The 18258-nt window shown below is 35.4% G+C and overlaps 3 long non-coding RNA genes across 4 annotated transcripts; 1 reads left to right on the top strand and 2 right to left on the bottom strand.

The window, feature by feature from the left end:
- The first annotated feature begins 11436 nt into the window (after positions 1-11436).
- Positions 11437-11997, top strand: LOC138126396 (uncharacterized). The gene is made up of 2 exons (XR_011157793.1): positions 11437-11802; positions 11869-11997. It is a non-coding gene; the product is annotated as an uncharacterized lncRNA (long non-coding RNA).
- LOC138126395 (uncharacterized) lies at positions 11935-12384 on the bottom strand. The gene is made up of 2 exons (XR_011157792.1): positions 12161-12384; positions 11935-12109 (listed from the first exon to the last, which is right to left on the bottom strand). It is a non-coding gene; the product is annotated as an uncharacterized lncRNA (long non-coding RNA).
- A 17-nt stretch (positions 12385-12401) lies between these two features.
- LOC138126394 (uncharacterized) lies at positions 12402-13239 on the bottom strand. 2 transcript variants are annotated; one of them, XR_011157790.1, is made up of 2 exons: positions 12973-13239; positions 12402-12863 (listed from the first exon to the last, which is right to left on the bottom strand). It is a non-coding gene; the product is annotated as an uncharacterized lncRNA (long non-coding RNA). The 2 variants fall into 2 exon arrangements; XR_011157791.1 differs by having other exon boundaries at positions 12987-13239.
- Between the last annotated feature and the right edge of the window lie 5019 nt (positions 13240-18258).

Genomic DNA, 18258 nt, shown 5'->3' with positions numbered 1-18258 from the left:
ACTCATAACGAGAAGAAGCTTTCGTTTTATTTCTGCCGAGCCGCCAACAAACCATGAGTGCGATAGGGGAGCAATTACGAGCCATCAAAGTCCTCCACTATTATTGTGAATGAGAGTCCGCATCACACTTTGACCGCCTTCATACACCCCTTACCGCCTATCGGCGGTCAAAATCCGCCCGCGGGCGTACTGTACGTCCTATTTGAAGAGCTCGCCGCTCCAAATCACTAATTTCATTGACATTGACGGGTTCCGACCGTCGAAATAGCCAAACCGTCAAACCGTAATCTTCGTTTTATGCAAATCCGCCAATAGGAGTCGAACTAAACCTCCGGAATGTTTGGATAATTCCACCTTCCGTCGAGGATAATTGCAGAAAAGAATTTAATCGGAGCGATAGATGAGGCTTTGTCTGGCCGGTCAATCTGAATAAATTTCGAATAGGCCGGATAAACAATAATTATGACAACAACAAATGTCATTACGGATAAAATGACGTCCTTTATACCCGCTTATTAGGCATTATTATAATGAATTTGAGAGAATCAGCCCAATTATTGCCGTGGAATTACGTTTCGATTCACAATACTGATTTCCTAGTCGGTTGAAAAAACCATGTGTATACATCATGTGTTTCATTACCTGACCAAAATATATCATTATATTACTAACCGAAGGTTTAATTATTATAATTTATCGAAGGTGCATCGTTGTGTCTTCCCTGTCTTGCAGGGGTTTCACAATTTACCGCTAGGTGTCAGGTGTGGACGAATTGTGGTTTTTTCGAGTCGGCTGTGGTCGAGGAAAAGGGTTCGAAGGATATCTGGGTCGGGGGGATAACAATGAAAATGTTCGTTTCCACTGTCATTATTTTCACCGCGGAATTAAATTATTTTTTAAATTGCGCGTTTTACTCGATATCAGATCGGCTATTAAAGGGAAACGATGCGAATTTATTGCCGCAATGTAAACCATTGTAATGGCAGACGGCGAATAAATTACGATTTTATTTGCAATAAATGTTATCGTTATGTAATGTGGCTACAACAGGACGAAATTGGTAATTGCAGGTCTAGTCAATTTTCTCTTGTAAATTTGTGTCTAACGTGCTCATTACAATAATGGTGTTTCGGTTTGACTACCTATTATTATTTCCGAAGGTGATTCGAGCATTTCATTTATGTACAGATTCGAATTTTTATGATGTAGCAGAAATTGTAAACTATCATGGAACTCCCTTTCACAGTCAACAAATTATTTCCATTTTGTTGAAAGTTGTTCACTTCCGTAAACAGCCTCAGATATTTATTTGTGTATGAAGGCCAAAAAGTGCATCTTTTTCGTCCGAGTCTGAGTTTTCTGTGCGAGGCGCTGCCGAGATTTGAAAACAGGCGAGCGCACGAACCACGAAGCAAAAGACATCGTTGGAAAAATTACAAATTTATTTTGTAGGTATCTACTTTTTTCAATAGATAAATTTATTAATACATATTAACAATTTTTTTATATTTTTTTTAACAACTTGCCAACAAAACTAGAAATTTACTACTTGCAATACAATTACTTATTCACATAATTTATGGAGACAGGACAATTATCGGTTTTGTCTGTTTCGTTGCCAATTTACTAAACGTTCAATGTCCGAAAAAGAGCGTCCGAAAAAGAGTTACTTTTCGTCCGCTTGTGAGTAGGTACGTAAAATTACCGTTTTCATTAAGGGTGCCTAAAAAATTATTTTTAGTGATCCCAGAATTTTTAAAATCAATCCCAACAGTTACATTTAATTTTCAAATTAAATACGTAGTGATAAAGCATGATATTTTTTTTCTAAATTAAACATACAATTTTTCCTTGTTGTTGTTATTAATACGAGACAAATTGGCATTTTTTTCTTAAGTTGAATTGATTAAAAAATAATAATACACTAGCTGGTTCCATTTGTTTTTAATTCATAGGTGGACAACGACTTAATATTTGAACAAGTAATTTTTTTCGGTCGTTAAGAATGTAGATGACGACCACACATGTTGTGGTTTTAATTAGGCAATACGCTCCAATGCAAATTTGTCTACAACATGTCTCTTTTTTAAATCTCTCGGTGTCAGAGATGTCACAAGCAAACCAGCAATGATTAATTAGCAACCCTTAAAAAATCGCCGGAATAACTCCGAAGCGAATTTTCAACGAAACGTGTAAGCTAGCGACAAATAAATCACAACACTATCAGTTTACAAGAAGCGTCCTAATTAGGCGGGGAAATTTTTTTTTCACTCTCCCCCTGAGCGACATAAGGGAGAGGAGCGTTTTAGAATCTTAATGTGGCAGCGTGGCACAATGAAGGTTAATTTGGAATCCAGGAATAATAAAATGGATCCAGTGAAGCTTTGATAGGCCTAGTTACAAAGCAGCAATCACATTGTAAATTCCTCCCCGACGCTGTTCGTCGTCAATGAGACGACGGTCGTCGCGGCGCGTGCTCGCCTTTTTCACACTGACAAGATCAAACGGCGACCTTTCGATGAATTTAAATTTTGTTTGCTGTTAAGATCATTACCTACTAATAGAGACGGTTTTTATTAGGCGAACGCCGTAAAAATAACCAAATTACAGACGGGGTGGTCATAAAGAATTCATCCCCAAGCAGCCGACGGTGTGCACGCCCCTTGTATTTATCATGAATTACCAATAAGTGAGAATTTGCCACGAAAATAACATCTGATAAGTTCAATTATGAATGACGCACTGAATGGCTCCCGAAATTCCCGATTTCTACTCTCCCATTTTTACTTGTTCAAATAAGTAGCACGCTAGAACGATAATAAAGTCATAGAAAAGTATTGTCAAGTAACATATTTGGACAAATAATAATATATTATGTGACAAGTTCATCTTTTCATCTTATGTTTACTGCACCAGCGTGGCGAGGGCAATAATTACACGAGGGATGATTTTACTTTAGTCTCGTGGTACGCGTCGAAAACAAAACTCGAAAAAAAGAAGGAATACAAGTTTTCAAAAGTAAAATTTTAATTTTAGAGAATGTGCTTCAGATTTTTAAACTAAGCTTATTTTCGATATCTTTTTTTTTAATTAATTGAACTGGTAAATTATATTAGGAATGTTTTGGTTGGTATTTGAATGGGCGAATGATCCTAACCGCACAAGCTCCCCGATAAAAGCACGAATGGTGTCGACGTGAAAGGCGCGTTAAAAAGCTCACCCAAAGTTCGGCGGTTTGTCGCCTAATTAAAAACAATGCCATCAAATTAGTAAAAAGCGAAAACCAGTGAAGCGATAAGATCATAAAGACATGTTCACAAACGCGTAAATGAATTGCGGTGAAGTTGTTTGTTTGCAGAGGAGCGACACACCTCTCTGATAAATAGAAATTAATTCGCCTGACAGCTGTGGTGGTGTTTGTTTGTGGACATTACTCGGCTCGATTATAGAATGTTGTTATCGACGAGTTCCTTTTTAATTAATAAAGCTACGTGAGGCCGTTGCGGAAACAAAGAATGCCGTAGTAGGCCGGCTTCTCCGCCTCCGGTACAGGACTCGTTAGTGAACCAGGAGGCGGAGGACGTCTGCGGGACAGATGTGTGCACCCTGCACGAGATCCCGACAATGCGAAACAATGCGGTCTTTAAGGAAGACGTCAACAAAAAGAAATCGATTCCCAAAAGGGAAAATCTCAAACCGAGTAACCCAATAAAAATTATCCACACCTGAAACGCATAATTGGAACATAAACATTTTGTATACCTGTAAATTATGCCACATTATAATATTATCTTGCTTTCATTAGCATACGTTTCAACGCTGCAGCCTGCAGGAATATCAGCTGTCATTTTAACAGGTTTTATTGATCAGCAACGTGTAGCGCCCACTTCAAGTTTCATGTAAAAATTGTTTTTGATTGTTAAATAAAATTTTCCGAGGGGTTTAGCTTCAGGCGTATTGCTGGTTGCGGTAAAATACTGCGAGCAAGGTGGTCGACGAACGAAAGGTATGAACCACAGACACAGAACACAGAATGATTCTTGAAGAAGGTCTTCGAGGCAACCGGTGTTAATTGGAGGGATTTCTTGGAACGTGCTAGCAAAAATAACATTTCGGTGTGTCTGTAAGGCGATCCGTGCAACCGATACATCCTGTATATTATCGCAAACACGTCGAGATCCGGTCAGAAATGAAGAGCTTGTGGGGTCATCACGGCCCCTTTGATGTGAGGATTCGCAGAAATGCGAGAAATTCTGTGCTTGGACGCTTAGTGCGTGTCTGTCTCATTTGGCTTCAAATTTCGGACGAATGTGGCGAGAGACAAAAGTCAGGTCGGTGATTGATTCGGTGCGGGACAATGTAGCGGTGGAGAAATCTCGATGAAGTCATTCTCCACCACCAAAAATATCTAATTACCGGAAAAGATCCACAATAAAGTGAGTTTAGCAGCTGTTTACTATTACTCGACGTCTAACAGTCATACTAATTCATCATGTGGAAGGCGAGTAGATGGCTCGACGGATCGTTAAAATATGAAACATAAGTGCGAACGACCAAAACAACGAAACACTACAACACAGTACGGTATGACAAAGTGTTCCGTCGTGTCATACAGTCGCACCACCATATTTATAGCGAGGTATTTCCAGTTGACAAATGATGTGTGTAAGCTCGCACACCGCTGTAATGTTTCCAATCCATCTGTGAAGCAGAAAAAGCGACCAACACATAGTTTATCTTCTCAAATTGGGCGTTCTCGGTGTAAACGGTGGACACTCGGATCAGAGATCGAGAAAATATGTTGGCTAATATATCATGAGATTTATCATGAACTTGGCGGACATGAAACTGCAAGTTTTTGTAAAACGTGCTGTGCAGGTAAATTGGAACGGACGGAAGTTCTGATTGGCGAAAAAACACCAATCAACCCGTATCTTGCCTGCTTCTTTTTCAATTTATTCCATGTACACCTAATAACAACAATATGTAGGCATGCAAACAGTCATTAGGGTATGTTCAATTATATTAAATGAAAAGATGGATTCACGTAAAACTCACTAATTGTAAATTGTAAAGGCAGTAATTATTACTACTTAGTTAATTTGTTATTATTATTACTATTATTATTTAACTAACTGATTATTATCTATCTTCCGTACCCATATATGTATTGTGTTAATTGACTTTTACATTTGTACACAAAACTCCATTGAGGAAATGGTTTGTATATGTAATATACGTACATCGACAAATATCTTTTTTGACTTATCAAACCATCACAAAAATTATCCTTTGATTTAATTTAAATATATACGGGGTGTATATATAAGAGCGAGGAAGGCAAAGCTTTCGTTCACGCGAATTGCGTGCAATTCAAGTGAACGAAAGCGGTCTTACTCTCGAGTGCTGTATTTGGTTTTGTTCGATACTTCCTTAGAAAGTGAGTCTGTAACTTTGAATTCAAAATTTAAATAAAAATACATCACATTTTTGGACGGATCTGTTGCTATGGAAAAAATAAAATAGAAAATAAACAAAGTTCTGTAACGTCAATAAAGTGGTTGTGTGTACGTTGTGGAAATTGTGGAAATGGATGATGAAGAGTCATATGTTGCTGAGGATGTCCTGGAAGAGGCAAGAATTGGAAAAAATTACGAGTGAATGAAAACCAGCGAGTGAAAGACAGTGAGCGAAAGTGAAGTGGACGAAAAAGAAACCTTCATCCACTGGCAACTATGGATACAAATTACAAACCCAATTTCTAGGTATCGAACAAATATATTAACAACTCCGTGTCTTGCATACTTTGCCAGCCTAATTTGAAGTTTGACAATCGTATTCACCCTTTTTTCGCCTAATTAAAATTTATCAGCGGTGTGCGTTGCAACAATAATGGCGGCTTAATGATGGTCCGACGCCAATATCGTAATTTACACCTGGTGAATTGAATTGCACCAAATTATACTCACCCCTATTATAATGGTATCGCATTGGAAATCTACACAAGTATAGCTAATGAAATTAAAAGACCACGTCCACATATCGAGCTTAATCAAGCAGTCGACTCCTGTTCACATCGTGTGAAATATCCATAGAGACCTAATGATTACAACTTGATCCGGAGCTCTTTATCGTATCGTATTGTAGTTTGAAAGAGGAGGGCGTCGAGAGAGGACGGGAGGGGGTGTTTCGTAGGGATGATGGGCACAATCCGGCTAAATTAATCATGATGATGCATGTAACAGTGGCTCCGGTGACTTGCAAAACTTCAAAAGGACCGACGAGGATTACAGAATGTGCTCACCGGTCCCACACTACACTAAACAACGTATACAAGTCCAATTAAGGACCCCGGGCCGATATTGTTATTGTTTCGTCCTGTGACGTGTTATTTGCGCGAGGTGCAATTTTACATCGAGTCCTGACAGCGTCACGGAACCTCGTTACAACAACCAACTACATATTTATGTCAACTTTTCAGACTAATTATTTCACAAACTCGACTCTCAAGGTGGTTATTTACAAATGCAAAAGATTTTCAAATAGGAATACGCTCGATACGTACATACTCGTATTTACTCGTTGCCATTAATTAACTAAGTATTCTATCGCGGCGAGTGCCACGTGCTCTTTTATCCTGCACGAGGAATACCTCAAGTACAAATAAAATTGCTTTGAGATATCGGTTAACAACGACCAACTACTTAAAAAAATACGACGCAGGTATTTGCAATAATAAAATACACTACACTTAAATGTATACTTTATTATCCTTACGTAAACTGCTAATGGGAATTTATCCTACTACGCCACACTTATACGACAATGTAAGATGTGAAAATTGCATTTTCACCTGACAAAAATTGTCATTGTTTCAGTCTTTTTTTCTTATTTCTACCTATTTTATCTAGATTGGTAATCTACCTATTTTGTTGTTCAGTGTCAGCCAAAAACTAACCAATTCCTTTGTAATATTTTAGATTAGATAATTTTTTGTTGGATACCTGTTATATAGTACCAGTGGGTGAAGGTTTCTCTTTCGTTCACTTCGCTTTCGCTCATCGTTTTTCGCCCACTGTCTTTCACTCACTGATAAATCGCTTGTAAATTTTTCCAATTCTTGCTGATAACTTAATTTTGATTTTTTAGGTAATATTTGGTACCTCGCGGCACTTGCCTCCTCCAGGACATCATCAGGAACATATAACTCTTCATCATCCATTTCCACAATTTCCACAACATGCACACAACGACTTTATTGACGTTACAGAACTTTGTTTATTTTCTATTTTATTTTTTTCCATACCAACAGATCCGTCCAAAAATGTAATTTATTTTTATTTTTTGCATATCGTAATGAAAGTGGCACTTCTTCACACGCAAAATCGTAGTGAAAGTAGTACTTTTTTACAAGAAAAATCGTAGTGGAAGTAGTAATTTTTTGCTCCTTGGAGATGATTGTCAAAGCATACCAATATTTTTTTTTGTAATTTTTCATAGGTAAATCATTTTAGACCAAATTTCTCAACTTTTTTCGATATGCAAAAAAATAGTGTGTACAATATGTTATGAAAATGTCTTTTTTTTAACTTATTTGCTTGATTAACTCGGGCTACGCCCTCGTTAATCAATCTGCAAATTCTTGAAAAAAAGTATGACTTTCATAACTAGTACAAATAACTATTAAAATTTTGAATATCTTTAAAATTACAGACTCACTTTCTAAAGAGGTATCGAACGAGAGTAAGGCCACTTTCATTCACTTGAATTACATTACGAACGTGAACGAAAGCTTTGCCATCCTCACTCTTACTGTAAATAACTATTGTTTAATGCATTTTCTTTTCTCGTTTCCATTTTGTAATTACATACGTTGTTTATACAATTTTTATTTATTGTTTATTTCAAACTTTCCGTTTTCATTTATGTTTTAATTCTCCATTAATGAATATTTAATTGCTAGACGCTTCTTGAAAATATAGATAAATGTAGAAATATTAATATGTATTAATAAATATTTTCCTGACTCATATTTTTATTATCTACTGTCTGATATTATCGTATTTGTAAGTCATTCATTCTTCCACAGAAAATCCATCCATCCATTTATTTTCCTTCAGGTTATTTCTCATAAAAGCCGATTTTTCCCTGCATTTAATTCTGTTTTAATTTTTTTCGATGCACTTTTATTGATATTTCATATATTTTTTACTTTAATTGGTTGATATTTCACATCTAATTTCTGTAATAACTGTAGATGTTACTCATTAGGTAATAAACATATGACAAATTATAGTAATTGCTGGTCATTTATCAGAAATTACACAAATTTATGTTTATTAACTATCGTTCGTTAAATATAACAAACTTTTTCATTAAATAAATTAAGTCAACGTGATTGCTTTCTTTAATGTAACTCTAAACATTACAAACAAACTTTCGGCATTAAGACAACAATTAATTATTGATTTGTGCATGTTAATGACCAAGTAGCAAACAAATAGTTTCTAGCACTTTAACCAAAATGAAAAACAAAAATTGTTTACAGTTTTGCCGTAGGTATACCAGAATGTCAATAAATTATCCCAGTCTCGGAGAAGCTTTATATACTCCGTTAATTAGTGCTTGTCAAAGAGTAATTAATATTAATTGTTAATAATAAATATAATTATATAATCATTGCTCTCAAACCTTTCAAGCGAAATGATCGCTGTCAGTAATTTGTGTGAAAATATCGTTCAATCAGTGAATGTTGACTTACTAAAAAATAAACAAAATATTTACTTACATAGTTGTTTTAAAATAATTGTAATAATTTTTCAAAAACAAATTTTTACTATTTTCTCTATTCTTGTTATTTCTATTATAATCCTTGAGCGATTATTATTGTGTTTTGTATGCGTGGCTTAGTTCGCAATGGCGGTCAAAGAGGGAGTCACCTGTCCGTACGTTACGCCACCTGAGATTATTGGAAGCAGCTCCGAACGAGTCCTTTCTTGTGTGCATTTCTAGAGGCAGAACAGAATAAATTTTGCAATAATTATAATTCCTTGCATAAGATACCGTGTGGAGTTATTTTATGGGGACACCTCGGCTCATGACGCTTAACTCTATTATTATTATCTACATCTAGAGCTATTAATTACTAGCGTAGCTTTAATTACTGAGATCAAAGACAATCGGCGATCTGTTATTATTGCACAAATTGCATCGCTGTTATCTGTTGTAATATCTGAGTGGCTCGAACGTGATAGATTGCAATAAAGTGGTGGAAGAGCTAAAAATGAAAAAGAACTGTAAGAAAGGGAGGTGGTTGTAGAGCAGTTGTCGAATCGCGCACTGATAATGCGATATCAACAAGCACACATCCTATTATTAGGCCCAGGACCCGAGGTTGGTCCCTCGCTAACGAGTTTTTTCATTCCATTAAATCTGTTTTTCAGAAACCATTATCGAAATGACTGCGTCTAATTTCGTCTCGTTAACATAAACCAAAAGTAAACGCCTCTTAATTGTGAAGAATCACATCAATTTTTCACAGCAATTTAAATAGCTCGACGTGATGATGGAATAATTTATTTGGGAGCCGAGCAGAACCTTGTAGAACTAACTAAATGACACTCTAACCTCGTTCTTTTTATTAAAACAACATGACATGCTCTGGCAAGTCGCGTCTGTCATATCCCGGCAACACTTTTTCACTTTCGTCGGCTTCCTGCACGAGCTGTTGAAAAAAACCACACCAACACGAAAGAGTTGTCAAAGCATCAGCCACTATATCATAACGAAAGTTAATATAGCGTCTGAGGAGGCAAAAAATCGACAGATTTTGTACACGCTCGGCTTGAGTTATTTATTTGGCGAACTTCCGTTCAATTAAAATTTTTCAAATCGGGTTACACCAGCCCCGTATAAATCTTAAGGGATGTTATCGCTGGCTAATTCGATGAAATTTGTCATAGGTCCCCTCTATTAAGTGCATGATTTTCGTGATTGTATAGGACCCTCGGATTATTTATGTGCCATGTCGTTAGCCGGCCACGAGGCAGGGGGTGGATGCAACTGCAAACATGTTTGCTTTAATGCGATAATTGATTTTCGGTCCAGTTAAACCATTTCCTCCAGGGAAAACCAAAAGTGACGATTCTTGAGAGTTCTCCCGAAAAAATTTCCTTCCAAATAGTATAGGTACCTACACAGCAAGGGTACCATGTTCATTTTAGTTTCTTGTGAAAAACAAAATACAAAAAAAAACAATTTGCAATAGTGGAAGAGCATATCACGTCGATAAAATCAAACAAAAAAACTACCAGCTTATTTTGGTCCTCATTTGTTTATTTATTTGTTTGTTACATGATATGACTCGTGAAACCTAAGCAGCACATTATGCATACCTATCAGTTTCACTCGCAGATATCATCGACGATAATCATATAATATTTTTGAAATTATGTACCTAATCTTTTTAACAGGATAAAGACAAAATTAAGACAAAAGGTTCTTTCAAAGATTTTCACACCGTAAAATAAAGATTGACCTTTTATACCTACCTAATAGGACTCTGGTAATGAAAGGTTGTAAATAATTGATCGACACTTATGTACTGAAATCTTAGAAAACTCAAGGAAGGCTATCTATAGATTTGTTAAAGTATTGGTGAACATCACATAAATTAGAGGGGCTTTAGTGCCATCAGAAATAAAGCGGAATGACGGAATAAAGAAAAAAATGGTCTGATGAAGTTCTAGCATGGCTGGAAGGAAGAAAATGGCGTTGATTTTTTATGACATTGGAGAACATATCACGCATCACACGTGATAAAATCGTTCCTGAATTGTTGTTGTTAATATTTGTTTTGCATTGTATAAATTATTATTTGCGTATTGTTTGTATTCTGTCCCACAGATCCTGGTGCGCCGGCATTCAGGCCGGATTAATTTAACATCACCGATATTATTATTAAGAAGTGATAAAATTTCTTAAAAGAAAGGAATGTAACCAAAAATATCATAAAATCCAATTGTTTAATATTAATATTTTCTGAACCCTCCACCACCCGGCGGCACGGCAATTTTGCCGGAGTACATACACTTTTACGGATATTACTGTCAAGTAATAGCGCAGTGCTAATCAACATAATTACCGGCGTCTCGCCTCCACATTTTGATTTTGTTGTGTTTTATTATGTTCTGTGTCAATGTTAAGGAACTTCCTTACGATGTGACATGAGTATAATAATATACCTTTTTGAATTTCAGCTACCAATGTGTTACCTAAATCCAGAATTTTTAAATTTTTAAAAAGAGACTGCGGTACTATTCCCGTTGCTGAAATTATAAGTGGTAAAATCGAAATTTTTTCTAAACACCAAAGACTTCTCATAGCAACGGAGAGCGCTAAATATTTATTAATTTTTGTGTTATACCTATGTCTGTGTTATACAGGGTTATTATAAATGTTTGTAGTCAACGAGCCCATGAAAACAAATGAAATTTTTTCTTTTGCCGTTCCATAGTTCAATACGAAAATGATACGAAGTAGATTATTATTCTTGACATTAGGAGGTTATGTTTACCTTCAAAAAATTCTTTGAATTATTAACCACAACAGTGAAGATTCGTTTAAAGAGATTGTTCCAACGTTTTAATACCGTGAGTAACAGTGACTTAAATCCATCAAGACGGGATTTGTTATCAAAGTGAATTTTAAAGTTCATATGGTTCAATCCATCTCATACGGACAATAAAATTTAATTTTCTCTATTTCAGTTTTGTAAACCTATCCACTGGTGTTTAACCACAGGTGTGTAGAACTGAATTGTTGCTGTTAAATTATTCAATGGGTACTGAATCATTTTTGTTTTAAAAGTTTCGAGGAAACAATGTTAAGTACCACAAGATTCCAAAACTGTTGATGGAAAATGAGAGAATGAAATCATTGTAAATAGACATTTTATTTATGTGTTATATGGCAACAAATTAAAGCTATTTAACTGTCCAGTAAGGTTTTATTGTTGTTAATGTGCATTAAATGATTTCCAATGTTATAATGTGGAGGAGCAGGATACAGAAGATGGGCGATGTCAGACAGGTGCATGTGTTGATCCAATCTGGAATAGTTGTTAATGAAATCAGCAACAAATATGGAAGAGGAGGTATACTTATTAGTTCTAACATCTCCCTGAGTACAATCAGGTTATGAACTTACAGCAGGACCACAAGGGCGTAGTAAAGGGGGAGGCCAGGTGGGCCCGGCCCACCCCAGAATCCTTCTGGCCCACTCCAGAATAAAAGTAAAACACATTAAAAACAAGATACATCTGCAATATCTATCATCTGTCTGGTTTAAAGTCTGGCCCACCCCAGCAAAAAATCATTGCTACGCCCTTGCCTTGTTGGAAAAGAATGACAAATCCAAAGTTCTGTTATCATTTAGGTTGTTTAAAAACCAGCTGCAATATGCAACACGACGTGGATAATCTGCTGGTTTCAGTTCTTGAAACAATGACATTTTATAAGGGTGCAAATTTAATCTTTTCTTCACAATTTTCTGACATGTGCTCAGTGCTACACCTGACTGTGCTGACAGCAATGATGTTCTGGGATTTTGTTCCATTCTCTCTCTCAAAACTTCACCAACTTGAAGCCTTCTCGATGACTTTTCCTTTGAAGCATCTCTAGTTTTGTCTATTCACAATCCATCGAATGTGGGTCATTAAAGATTGTTCCTCTATCTCTAAATTAGGAAACTTTGCGAGATATTGATCCTTACATGATTGCATTCTGTTTTCATCTCGTACACCATTTTAATAAAATGAAATAATAATGAAAGTAGTCTGTTCCACGGTGTACCCCATTGCAATCCTAAAAATCCTTTTTATCCTAAAAAAATGTGTTTAGGAGAAACTGATAATTAGAAGAGAGAATTTGGAAGAGAACAGTTAACCTGAAAATAAATTTACTTGAAACTTACAGAATTTTACTAACCTAACCTTGATCACTGTTGTATACTCATCGTCGTCGTCTGTGGTCTTAACACTCTTAACTTTTACTAAAGACTTATTTTGATTCGAAGGAAAAAAATACGGTAATCAAGTGATTTGACATTAACAGCGACTTTTACCGTTTCAGTTGGTCAGGAGCTCACTCATACCAATATTCCACTAGATACAGTGCAGAATCGAAACAAGGCGGCACAAATTCATGGCCTACTTGGACTACAAACATTTATAATAACCCTGTATTATGTGAATTTGGAACAGCTATATCTAAAAGATATGCTTGCTTTTGTTGTTTATTTAAAATAATAATGTCTGGTCTGTTATGCTTAATATGAATGTCAGTTAAAACTGTTCGATCAAAATATAATTTGTAATTATTATCATTTTCCAAACAACTTTCTGGTGTATAATGTATAATGTATAATGTGGTTGTGTATTCTTTAATAAATTCATGTGTATAATTTTAGGGAATATGTATATTATGACGTTTCTTATATTCGCTTTGAGCCAAAACGGAGCAAGAAGAAATAATGTGTTCAATTGTTTCCCCTTCAGTTCCGCACATCCTACATTTATCAATTATTATTATTATTAATTTCCAATTCACTTTAGAATAATAGAGGATACATTTTTTAAATATTTGCTCAAAACAGTGCTCTAATATAGAAATTAATATTTTGTTTTATTATGTTTTCTTAAGTTATGGATATTTCTAGTGAGTGTCGCGAAACCACATTAACCACTAGAAAGGACTGAAATATTTAAATATGTAAAATTGACATCGCTTTATACAACCCGGCCATAGTGTAATATTGCCTCATGACATTTCCGGTATCTTCCTTTTTCAAGAATTTCTATCCTATGTCATCTTACCTCGTTCCACAGGATTTTTCGTTTTTCGGATTCTTGCAGCACTTGGTCCTCTTATCTCAGTCGTGGGCGTCCTATTTTATTCTTTCCTTGTACTCTGGTTTCATAAATTTCTCTTGTAAGTCTTTCATCCTTCATCCTATGTATGTTACCTCACCAACTCAGTTGCGTTTCGTCGATGAGTAATTCTATAGGTTTTATATTTAACCCTGATATTACTGTTTCGTTTTTTATCCTGTCTCTTCTTGTAATCGCCTCTATTCTTCTTATAAATCTCATTTCTGTATCTATCTTATCTATTTTTCCAGATTCTTCTATAATTGTGCCTAAGTAGTTGTAGTTTGTAACCTGTCCTTGTCTTTGTGTTTCCTTTCTTTCGTGAATATTATCATTGTTTTGTTTTTTTCAATATTTACTTCTATACTTATTTATATTCCCCAGTTCTTTTTGGTAGACTTCAGAGCTTTGTTGTAATTTTTCTTCGTTTTCAGATGTTATCCTCAAATGTAGTGTCACATTTTTCATTTTAAATTTCCCTACTGTCAAATTTTTACATTTTTCTTTGCATTCCTTATAATGTCGTTTATTATTATAGAGAATAGTAGCGGAGTTAGTGCACATCCTTGCTTCAATCCCATTTTCGTTCCAAACTCTGCGGATTCTTGATTGTACATTCTTATTTTATTTCTGTTATTCCTTTCCTTTCCTCAGTAGGTACGTTTTCTCCTGTTTGTCTCAATATAAATGTTTCTTCCATAGTTGTCTTTAATTTTTCCCTTAATCTTCTTTCCGTTACTCTAGTAAAAACTTTGCAAGGTATACACTTGTTAATGTAATTCTCTAATTCCTCTTAAGCATTGGCATAATTTTGTCTGTATTCCAATCCCTGAGCAGTTCTTTATTTTTTAGTATATCGTTTAGTAATTCGCGGAGGTCATTTTTGGCCATTTCTCCAATATATTTTATCATTTCAGCTGTGATTTCATCTTCTCCAGGAGTCTTTCCTAGTTTTTGACTGAGTTATGCAGTTAAAAAGTATAGAAAAGATAACAGTTCTAAAAAAAGGCGAGAGTAAAAGTTGACAAGAAATTGCATAATGACTGTAAGCAAGGTCCTTAAGCTTTCAAAAAGCACAGAAAACCAGTAGCGGTTAGTTCAGGGATTTATAAAAGCGTTAGTTGACATCAGAGAATACATCTAGAGCCGGAGTTACCAGGGAAGATAAATGAGAGTGGAGACTTTCTGACAAAGAAAATTTGTAATTGATAAGTTTGACTAAAAAAGAAAGTCAGGGACTAATAGAAAAAATGTAAATTCGAGAATCACTTAAAACTAGAGTTAAAGTTTAGTGAAACTAAAGCTACACTTTTTTTTATCTTACCTGGTCACTTGAGTCTTTGCGGTATTGCTGTAAAAATGTTTCATAAAAATATAGTATGTCTCTAGAAAGTATTGTGCTGTTTCATTTTAATCCAGTAAGAAACAGTTCATTGTTAATAAAATCATAGTTTGATCAACAATTGTTTTTATTTATAATGAATACAATTCATTTATCTACCATTTTCTAATAATAAATGCACTACTGATGTTGTTTCTCATGTGTTGTGTCTTTTGAAATATTAATTAATCTTGTGAGAAATGTTTTAGAACATCTCCTAGGAGGACACACCAGAAACCTAGTAATATTTTATTGAAAAATTAAAAAATCACTTGCAACTAAACAAAATTATCTTTAGATTTATAAAAGCTCTCTAAAGGAGGTTGTGAATCTTGTAAAAGAAAGAATTAAAATTAACGAAAGGTCTGCTACGTTAATTAGTCAAAGTAAGTCGTAAAATTATTGTAAAATGAACAGACTTCTTGAAACATACATTGATTAATTTTTAAAAAATAAAGAATAGAACTTCCCAAATGGCCAACAAATCTCACACGAATTAATGTAACGTTTGAGTTGTTTCATCAATTGTTAAAAACAAAACTGTGTTAAATGAATTGTTTTTTATTGACACAGCTTCAAATACTCTCGCTTTAATACATATTTTTATTTTGGATAGAAATAACGATAATATCGATACTTTCATTGAAACATCGATAGAACTCGTGTGTCCCGATTGTTTTGATAATTTGTGATACGAAATATATGACTCCTATGATTTGAAAAAATTTGACAAGGTTGTTTGACTCAATTTACATCAAGTTACACCCAAAAAAAAAAAAACGTTTATTCAAAAATATCTGTGGTCAGGTGGACTTTTGTTTCCATTACCGAATGGCGTAGCTTCATTACCAATCAAACCGCAAATGTCAAACGTCATTTAAAATACAACGAACAAATATTGGTGCGAATTAAAACGTACCAACAAAAAAGACGACACACGTTTGTAAAAATGAGAAAACCACGGCTTGCTTGACCACACAATGCTCGTTTACTGACACCATAAAAAACGTTTATTTAATTGAATTAATGATAGTTTTAATTGAACAGTAAGTCTTTGACAGTTTTTCTCATATTTTCCATGCGTTATTCGCAATTAACTTCAATAAAAATTGAGTATGCAACAATGTCACAGGTACTATTTTGTAGTTCCGACAAACCTATTCGTAAAAAAAACATTACCATGAGGCGCCACTTTCAATTAAAGCATCCGGTTGATAGAACAGCTTTTAATGATGTAATTTCCATGAAGACTTGCAGAATGTCATCGATTTTGCGACAGCACTAATTGAAAAAGTTATCTTCAAGAGGATTTTCTTGTAAACAGTATTTGCATACCGAAAGTCTGAATTCGTCATGATAGGCCGTTGAAACAATCGATTCCATTCGAATCTCCCCACAATGCGAATGACTAAACCGCGGATCATCACTCTTCCTTCCACTGTCGTGTATCTTCCGTTACCCCCAACAATAACAGTTTGCCTCTCGATAATCTGATAAATTCGATTCAGTAAAACGATATTAGCGCACATAATGAAATCATGCAGTGCGGTTTGAATTGTAGATATAATTTGAACAATGCGACGCGAGCACTATTCGTTTCCATTAAGCGGAGCTCAATTGAGGCGAACTCCGGGGGATCTCCTGATTAAACCGACTCCGGGGAGCTGAACAATTCACTTTAGAGCTTTCAGCGGTTGATCTCTGTTTATCCCTGTCTCGTACCGCCGAGCTTTTTGTCGCACTTTTTCCTCTCAAACCAACATTTACATTTCCGCCCGCGCTAATTAAAACTCGCTAATTTCCGAATTCATTATTATCGGACGCTTTTGATAACCGATGCTTCCAGCGAAAGTTAATTGGACCAAACTTTCGTTGGTTTCTCGTAGTTTCACCAAAGTTTACGAGGTCCCAATCGTTTTTCTTTTCTGTTTTGGTTTTCTCCTCAAATAACCAAATCCACACGATTTCAACACGACTTTCTCAAATCTACCAAATCTTTGGTAACAATTTTATTCTCCACCAACGAAATTATTGCTTTCATTAATTTTTTTTCTCACACCAGCGGCTAATTTGCAATTAGTCATTTGAAGAACAAGCCGAAAATACATAACTGCTACTGGAAATAAATCCGTGTGGGTTCAAGCAACTCATCAAAATGCATGTTATTCCGAAAATTAATTTATAAATTAATTGGATTTTTTGCAAGACGAGAATCACATTTTATAGAGTGAAAATTAAAAAAAATTGAAATATTAATTTGACATTCATTAGAAAGTGACCAAGCATCCCACAAGTTGTCATTAAATTAAATTGAATATCTGTTGCAATATATTGCATTTTAATAACTTTACTAAAATTTGTTGCGCATTATAAATTTTAGAAAAATGTGTTTTCTATTTCATGGCTTATTACTGACGTTTGTAATTAGCCTCAGGTAGATAAGCTGTTATTAAAAGTAGATACCAGTAAACCAGCATTGATTGTAATTTGAAAGTACAAACTGCAATTGACATTCTTTGTTGTATTTATTTTTTAAAATAATACGGAGTACTGTGGCCAAGCGCCTAGCGCGCCACTTTACATTCGGTAGGTCCTGGGTTCTAACCCCGGTGCCGTCTGACCAGGTGTGGGTTTTTTTTCAGAGGTTTCCCCACACCATCACATCGTGGTATGTCACATATCGTCATATCACAGATAAGGCGAATGCTGGGTCAGTATCAACCTCTCAGTACCTACCACGTTCCGTCCGCACCCATCCTCACCGTACCCATCGGGAATCTTACCGTCAGTGTAGCTGAAAAGGCTCTGGAAAGCCTCAGCAGCCCGCCCCCCTTTGGGGGGGAATGAAAGATGTATTCTTTTTTCCTTGAAAATACTAAATTTTTCGCTTACCTGTTTCGTAATCTTAACCAAGAGCAAGTGCCCAGTAGTAGTTTCTGTGTTGTGTCGG

Source organism: Tenebrio molitor, chromosome 3, assembly GCF_963966145.1.
Source record: "Tenebrio molitor chromosome 3, icTenMoli1.1, whole genome shotgun sequence".
NCBI lineage: Eukaryota > Metazoa > Arthropoda > Insecta > Coleoptera > Tenebrionidae > Tenebrio > Tenebrio molitor.
This window is presented reverse-complemented; position numbering and strand designations above follow the sequence as displayed.